Here is a 9,224-nt window from a genome sequence, read left to right as displayed (position 1 = left end):
CGCACCTTCAACTTCCTCATGGTTCCAGCTGAGCTGCGATAAGTCTGACAGACTTGCCTGCGGGACCTGGGTGACCCTTCTCTGGTGCTCTGATGTTAAACACAGCTCACCGGTGGCACGACTGGAAGTTAAGTGAGTTGACCGTGCTGTCTGTTGCAGGCCCGCACATTTATATTCCACGCAGTCGCAGTGTGTGGACCTTTAACTCTGCCCTGATTTTGAATCCATTTCCTGTCAACCTCCCAAAAAGCACGGAGAGGTAATAGATAAGAAATACAACTTCATTGTCATATGAAACAAGCCATTGTGGTATCTCGATAGAAGGTCATAAAACGGGCAGTAGGAAATCATATCTGCCACCTGGAAAATGCAGTACATTTTGCTAGCACTAATTCTTCATACCTGCATAGCGAGTGAACTCACAGGCCACCACTATCTATGCTATAAAGGTAGAAATTGAACAGTCAAGAAGTTAAATGTCTTTACCGAAATCTCTTCCTCGGTAGAGAAGAAGAAACATGGGCGTGAATTTCTGTCACCTCCCCTAAATGATTTCCATACGCTGTTAAAGGTTAAACACAGGTCCTGCGACTAAAAGCTTGTTTTTGAAAAAAAAGTTCTTTTTTGGAACCACACGAATCACTTTGCTACCCTGAGAGATCATTTTCCATTTTTGTTTCAATGTTTGTTGGCCAATAATCGATAAGGACATTATTGGTCAATATTTTATAACCTTGCTAAGGCAGCAGTACCTTCCACTTCTCGGTAACATAATTGTTAGCCTGTATGTGAAATTTGAGGAAAATAGAAAAATTCTGTCATTGATAATCAACAATAGTGGGGATCAGCTGAAGATTATCAACTTTATACAAAAACGGCACAGCACTCACATCGTGGTTTTTGCAAGGAAAACAATACAACCAACCTTTTCAAGTGGATGCAAAGGAAAGGCTTGTTCAATCATTCTTTACCCTCACGTTCTATTGACTGTTATGAATTATTTTTAAGCTATCTTTATGTGCCTCAGTGTAACACTTTGGTAAAACGCTTTTTTACCCATATCGAATGAAAATTATTCAGTTTAATAAATAAGTATGACGATGCTGAGCCCTTAATATCATTATATCAACACAGAGATTATACAAATCCTTTAATCTGACTTTTATGGAACCCTTCTATTGTGTTGAATATAAATGTATTTATATTTTGTTAAACTGATTTGGACAGACATGTTCTAATTAGCCGAGACTTTTCTGACCTTATACCTAAGAGAAATTTCAATTGTTATGTGACATTTGGGGGTGGATTGTCAGTGAAATAAATCTGTTCACATAATCCATGAAACCTCATTCTTTATAAATAAAGCTAGTACATACTTTCTTCTCAATGCTGGCAATTTGCAACTTCCTGCTCTAAAGAAATAAAGCACTGAACTGATTATAAAATGACTCAAAAGATTTCTCAAATATAAGCAACCTTGGCCAAATCACATTTGGATGAGTTGAGAATAAAAAATCAACAACAAAAATATGTATGTATATATAGTGATCAGATTTCCTTGGAATATCCAACAGTCTCAAAACTAAGCGGTAAAGAGAGTTTTGAATTTGAGAGGCTTAAGGGTTTGAACAACAGTTCAGTTATTTTTTCAAACCTCAAAAATGTTTGGTACCACGTCTGTTAATAAGGAAATAGTTCGATGAGTCAGTGTCTGAACTTTCATTGCCTTGAAGCCGGTCCAAAATGGGATTTCTGGCACTTCAGACCAACTTTACGAGCTTTAAAAACATGTCTTAGTTTTAGAATCGCCAAGCTCTATTTTGCCATTCAAATCACTAAGCTAAGTTCCATACATGCTCTCTGAAATGTCAATTGCTCCATCCCTCTTCTTAAGCAAGGCGCAGCCCACACAATTAATCCATAAGGTAAATGCGTAAGACCATTCAAAGTGAGGACAAACTCCTCAGTCCAAATAATGACTTGTAGAAAGGGCTGTCTCACTACCAGCAGCAGCTCTCTCCTCCCAACCCCAGGATCAAAGCTTGACAAAACATTGAGTAAACAGTTACTCCTGATGGGTATCTAATGACCTCTCCATTCCAACACACACATATAACAGCCCCGTAAAGGGCAAGTTATGATAAGTTTAAACCACACTGGTAAACTATCCCTCAATTCACAGTGGGTGGGCAGAGGTGCAGGTCCAGCCCCAGGGCCTCTGCTAGCCTGGAGAGTGCCTTCATGTAAATTGGAATCAGGTGTCCTCTGGGTGGGGCAGCTGTCCTGGCCCCCGGGCACTGCACTTGGCCTGGGCTCGGCCTGGGCTTGGCAGGACTGCGGAATGCAGGCTGGGATTCAGCCCCTCACCTCCCTTGGCCAGGGCCTCTGTGCAGAGCACAGACCACACAGCTGCTATGCGGCAGCCCTATCTAGCCCTGTCGACCCCATTAAGCTAGAGCCACAGCCTTAAAAAAGAGAGGAAAATAATAAGCATAATGGAGACCTCGGCGGGGAAAAAATGAAGCTAAAATGAACATGTTATGCTTTTTCTTGGGTTACATACGATGCATGGCCTAAGTCAGTTAACCATTTCAGAATATACACTCTACAAAAGCAACATGTCTTCTTGGAAGACTCTCCAAATCTCCAAATCAGTGTCATAGCGATCCAGAAGATTCAGGATTTAGTTATGAGGATGGTCAGAGATGAAACTGGCTCTCTGAAACATCTACAGAAAGGTAATACTCTATTCTTGAATCACTGTCTCTTCCTGATGTAGTGTTAGTCTATTTTCTTAATTTTTACTCATGAAGGTTAAGATGATTTTGTAAAAGGCTGTACCACAAATTATATTTTTTAAATTATGCAACCGAAATGTTGTTTTTTAAAAAATCATACAAATTGAAGTTAGTTGAGAAGAATGCTCACTTAAACAGGATACAAATGAATAGAATATAGCCAGTCATCTTGAACTATTAAAACTCATAACGCCGGGAACCAGAAGAAATCTCAGAGGTCGGGAGACAAAACTCGAATGCCCGTAGGGGCTTAACAAACACCATCAACAAGTGGAGATGCCACGTGCAACGAAACGAAGATACAGGCATGATGACGAACGACCCCAGGTACTGGGACTCAGTTCTGGGGATCAGTGAGGAGTGAAGGGAACAGGAGGTTCCTGTCCCATCTGTTACAGACTGAATGTGTGTGTCCACCCCTCCCCAAATTCATATGCTGAAACCCTAATCCCAGTGTGATGGTGTCTGGCAGTGGGGCCTCTGGGAAGTAATTAAGTCATGAGGGTGGAGGCCTCATGACGGGATTAGTGCCCTTATGAGAAGAGACCAGAGAGCTGCTTAGTTCTTTTTGCATTAATTGGGGGCACAAGGAGACAGCCATCTATGAACCAGAGCGTAGGCCCCCACCAGCCCCTTGATCTTGGAGTTCCTGGCTTCCAGAACTGTGAGAAATAAATGCTCATCGATTGGGCAACCAGTTTATGGTATTTTCTTTACAGCAGCCTGAACAGACTAAGGCGACATCTAAAATTGGTTTAATGGTAGCAACAATCAGCTCTGGTCACTTACTGCTATGTGGGAAAGTCATTGCTGTAAAAGCATTTAGGTGTTTTTTTGGGGGCGGGTAAAAGCGGCAATTTGTTTTCTCCATTTGTTCCATTGTTGTTCCTAAATCAACTTTCTGGAACTGCGCAATAAAATGCATCTCTGACTTTTAAAACAGAGCCTCTCAAATACTAGAAGGTAGTTAGCATGTCTTTGTGTTCTCTTTTCTTTTCCAGACTAAATTGCTACTTTTAACAACCCACCAATCATGGTCGCCACTGCCCTAGTCGCCCATCTCAATCTGTTCACGTCGATATTAAAATGTGGAGTCCAGAACGGACTACCAGATCCGGTGTGAACACGCAATAATCAAAGCGCAAGTTTTAGTGACAAAAGGCAGAAGAGAAAGGCAAAATAAATCGGCCTTATGGGCCCAAATCACCGCCATCGACTATAGGTATGTTTTAAAAAACAACACATGTAAAAAACCGACCACCTCCATAAGAAACTGCAGTGAATACAATATATATGGCTTCTTTTTCTGAATTCTTTTGTTTCTTGTTTTCTTAATTGGGTAGATTATGTATCAGCTCAATTTGTTAATTGCTTTTCTTAAAACAATTATCTATTAATTATAGTCACTGTTATTAGCTATCTCCGATTCTTTCAAGGCCTGCAGATGTTTTTACAGCTTAGAATATTCTCTGCCAGCAAGCTGCATTCCTTGTAGCAAGCTCCTACATGCAAGATAATGTCCTTTTTTATAAAAAGGTTTTTGGTGCAAATAAAAATGAGCAGGACCCTGTAAAGGCACATGCAATAGCAGTTAAAGCTGAAGTATCTATAAGATGGATTTTTTTGATACTCATTTAAGAGCATCACACTTTGCATTTGCTTTATAATAATGGCTTATTGATCTACCCAAACTAAGCAACATTTGATTCTGTATTAGTATTGATAACACCAGAAAAATCACAAAAATGGAATGAGTTTTAAATTGATCTATTCTACTTACCACCTTAATTTTATGACCAGAATTTTTTTTTTTTTTTAAATAAAGAATTTCAATCCCAGAATTTTTAGGTGAGTCACCCACAATGGTGCTGACAGACAGGAATTGTAACACAGTCCTTCCGCTCCCAGCCCTAGTGACTTCCCACTAAACACCACTTGTAGCAGCTGCAACAGTTAATAGTGAATTAAAAAAAATAAGCTCTCTGAGGAGGAACTGTAATTAGTAAAGGTACTATAAGAAGCATATCAGCACCAATAAAAACATCTTCCAATTAACCTTAAACCAAGGACAAAGCTTCTGATACCTATCGATAGAGTATTTAAGGGGAGGCAATATTCTCCAGCTATAAAGAGGTAAAATTTCACTGCTTTTTACCTTTTCTAATTTTTACTTTTTTTTTGGATAAGAATCTTGCATATTTCATTGATTAAAAAGTAGTGTTCAAACAACGCTCTATCAGGAATAATTAGAAACCATTTACAGTGAGAACCTCTATGTACCTTTCTCCATAATTTATAGCCACAAAGCAATAAATACCCTATATTTACACAGGTATTAAGTTTATATGATTGCCACTGCCCTTCACACAGTCTGTGCTAATACATCACATGTGTTCAGTAACTGTCCAGATTGTTTCCTGTGAGAAACACCCGAGGGACTCAGATACAGTAATGCACATTTACACCTGAGTTAATGCTTCTATGTCCTACAACTCCACTTGTACCCCCTACACGACACGATAACTACTTAACCATTTAGAAATTCTTGGCAATCTCTTATATCCCGCTGAAAGGGAAGTCATCCTTACAGATGCCTTTTAAGAAAGCTATATTTGCTATCTGAGTAAGAAAAGTGTATTATGCTCAATTTACTCCATTGTTATAATATCCTCCAGGAGTGTTGATATTATAGTACAGAAAAACAATATCTATGTTAATTTATTACTTTTCTTCAGTATGCTCTTTCCCATAATTTTCAACTCTCCCAACCCCTATTCGGGCCAAGGTGAACTTCTATTTTTGTTGTTTTTAAACATGTATTAACTCAAAGTTTCCTTTAATTAAAAAATAGTTGCATCAATTTGCTCAGCTTGTGTTTAATATACTTGACATTGGAAAATACCAGTATGCACAAGATTCTCCAGGCCCAGCTACGTTTCTCGTCGTTTTCACGGCCTTCCTTTCGTACACTTTCTGACTACGGAGACTGTAGGGGCCTTGGACTCTACCTACCTCTGAGTTTCTCATCACTTAGGTTTATCAGATCTCCCACCTCCTTTGCAAAGCGTTTTTGACTCCTGCAGCCCAGGTTAATCACGGTCCATTCGAAGAGACCAGGGTGGGACTTCCTGGCTCTGCCAAGAACCAGCTGTATGTTTCAAACCACAGCTCTCCAGATCTCTCATAGCCTAATCTCCTCTCTTATAAAATGAAGGGCTGATGAAAGTGGCCTTGCCTAGTGCAGCACACCTAAACTCACAGTTTGACCTGCTTGACATTTCTGGTGAGAAGATAGTACCTATGTAGCTGCCATACACAAATTAACCAGTGGCTGAGAGGGAGTGTGAGAACATAGATGGAAATGCAAAAGGGCTGTCTGGCGATGGGGCACATGCAAAGAAAAAAAGGAAATATTTCACGAGTTCATTCAAGGCCAACGAGAAGTACAGTGTGGCCAACTCTGCGCCATCCACCAGCAGAGTGTGTGCTGTGAACTTCGCATGCCAGGCTCACTGCTTTAATTTGAGGGAAAAACTGATCGGGATTGTATGTTTTCTTTGTTATCCAGTTTTCTAGTTTATGAGCTATTCAGAGGAAGTAGAAGCAGAATACGAGCATTTAACTTATTTTATTGTAATGCATTCAGATGAGTAGGTTTTAAAGACCCATTAAAAAGTTTACTCAGCTGTTGACACAGATCAGGGCCTTTAGAGAATTAAAGGTCTCTAAGAGACTCGAATTGTCTGAATCCCTTTCTTCCTGATACGACAGAACACAAACAGCTTCGACTTAAAAGGACAGTTATTGAAATTCAGACAGAACGTGCATTTAACAACTAGAAACAGCCTTTGGGTTTCATTGCTAAAGGCATCAGGACTTAACCAAATCAGACATTTCGTAGAACTGCAGAACGATTTGGAAGGATTCATGTCAAAAATTCAAAGGGGATTCATAAAATTTGATGAGTATGAAGCGTGATTTAAGTTTCTGCAATATTTCTCAGGATCAACCTCAGGATGGATCTGCAGCATCATGTAGATACATTTTAGTTTATATGGTCAGGCAGAGCTACTGCCCACCAAGAACATAAAATATCTCTAATTTTGTGACAGCGGCACGTGAACCCCAGTTCCATGCTGCTTCTGTGGTCAGCTCAGGTCAGCTGGCTCTGGGAAAATGCTCTTTCTCCCACAAGGCACTGCTGGAACCAAAGCCCTGTGCTACTCTAAATAACACAAAGTAGGAATCAGAATTAAGTCAAGCCCCGACCGAACAAACTCTGCAATTTTTTGAGAACGGTTGAGACATTTTAAAGACCAACCTTCTAACTTAGCTGATGAGAATCAGTCCACAGCCACTCTAGCAGGTGAACCTTTTATAAAAAAGAAAAGATCTTCAGGCTAATTTGGCAATATTTTTATTATCACTAAATATCTCTGTTTTTGAATGCTGGAAAGGCTATATTTAACCACTGCTGCTAGAAAAATTTTTTGTGTTCTGCACACGTGTAGAATTTTGCTCTTGCGCTTCGCTGCTAGAAAATCAGGAAGTGATTGTTAAAGTATAAAACATATTATGACTATAACTCCCCTTTTGAACATCAAACGTATGCCAGGTACTTCACGTATCTATTTCTAATACGCTGATCTTTGAGGGTAAGTTTAAGTTCACTGCAGCTCTACTTCTATCATGTCGCTCTGAGATTTGTCTCTGATCCTCAATTTCCAAGTCTATTAAATGGAGGTAATGATAGTCACTTCATAGAATATGGTGAGATTTAAAATAGTAAATAGCTTAGCTCAGTCCCTGTAAATCATTGTTAGCTATTGTTACTGTTGTAATAGGTATGTGAGTATTTTCCCAACTTCAATTTCTCATCCATCCATGTGAATTTTGAAAAGAAAACAAAGGAAAAAGGTCCCCCACCTCATTCCCGCCTCAGCATTTTATCTGCTCGGATACAGCACATGTTCTTGCCCACAGAGCATTCACGAACTTGATGCGCTTTGTACTTTTGGGTGTCAGAGAGGTGAACGCTTAAGGACCCACTGACTCTTGGACCCCAGACTCTACCTGAGAGAGAGGAAGGGGGAAAATGAGTTCTCCGTGGAGTGAGCACATCTCCCCCTTAACACACCTAAAGTCCTGGGTAAGATAAATGAAACCAACGGCAGGAAGACTATGAAAGAGAAGGCAGGCCTTCCAGTGACCTGCAAAGAATGCAATGCAAAGAATGACTCATTGACCTGACTTAAACACTGTCGGAAGAAGTTCTTCTAATAGAGAGGAACTAACAGCAGAAGGAAACTCGGACATCAGAACAAAGAGAGCACAACAGAACAGGTAAATAGATGGGTAAAAAAATTACTACTACTCATCTTCTTGAGTAGCTAAAATTATGTTAGATTTAAATTTTAAAAACTTCTTGAGTTTTTAAAATTATGTTAGATGGTTAAAAGAAAAATTATAACTTTTTCTAATGTGGTTCTCAATATATGTAAAGAAGACATGCAAATGATTAAATCATAAAATGAGAAGGACGAAGGGACAAGGTATGTAAGGGTCCTACGTTTCACTTGAAGTGGCAAAATACTGATATTAGACTGTGATTAAGTTCCAGATGTATTGTAGAATTCCTAGACTAACCACTGAAAAAAATACTAAAAGATATACTCAGAAACACGACAGATAAAGCAAAATGGAACACTAGAAAATTTTCCAGTAACCCAAAGGAAGGCAAGAAAAGGAAGGAAACAAAAATCAAAGAAAATAAACAAAGAAATAACAAAATGTTATTTTGTTATAGACTTAAGTCCTAACAAAGTATCAGCAATTTCATTAAGTGTCAGTGTTCTAAATATACCAATTAAAGGGCTGAGACTGACAGAGTGGATTTTAAAAATGATCCAATTATATGGTGTCTGCAACAAACTCATTTTTAATATAACGATAAAAGTAGATACCAATCAAAGGATGATTAAACAGAATGTAATAACACACAAAGTCGCCTTCAGACGAAAGAAAATGACCAGAGGCAGAAAGGAACATTAAATAATTATAAAAGTGCCAATGCACCAAGAAGATGTAAAAGGGTATGTGGTTTCAAGTCACTTTGTGATAGGCTCTGACTATTGCACTTAATACTAGTGACTTTGGGCTTCAGTTTTCTGTAAATTTCCCTAAGTGTCAATGTTCCCATCAATGACATAGAGTTGTTCAAAGGCAAAAATGAGTCTACGGCCATGCTACCCTGAACAAGCCCGATCCCATCTGATCTCGGAAGCTAAGCAGGGTCGGGCCTGGTTAGTACTTGGATGAGAGACCACCTAGGAAGACCAGGTGCTGTAGGCGTAAAAAATAAAAAAAATAAGGGATTGTAAGCTGACAAAGTCCTTGCCATCTGAGAGGTCAACCAAGGGCTGCCTT

The 9,224-nt window shown here is 39.3% G+C and overlaps 1 protein-coding gene and 1 non-coding gene across 5 annotated transcripts in view; one reads left to right on the top strand and one right to left on the bottom strand.

The window, feature by feature from the left end:
* PLXDC2 (plexin domain containing 2) overlaps positions 1-9,224 on the bottom strand; it is a 387,427-nt gene that overhangs the window by 301,775 nt on the left and 76,428 nt on the right. The window lies entirely within an intron of this gene.
* On the top strand, positions 9,031-9,149 carry LOC111742547. Its single transcript, XR_002781369.1, has one exon. It is a non-coding gene; the product is annotated as a 5S ribosomal RNA (ribosomal RNA).

Source organism: Pteropus vampyrus, unplaced genomic scaffold (genome assembly GCF_000151845.1).
Source record: "Pteropus vampyrus isolate Shadow unplaced genomic scaffold, Pvam_2.0 Scaffold96, whole genome shotgun sequence".
NCBI classification, from domain to species: domain Eukaryota; kingdom Metazoa; phylum Chordata; class Mammalia; order Chiroptera; family Pteropodidae; genus Pteropus; species Pteropus vampyrus.
The sequence above is the reverse complement of the archived record's forward strand: the minus strand, read 5'-3'. Positions and strand labels throughout refer to the sequence as shown.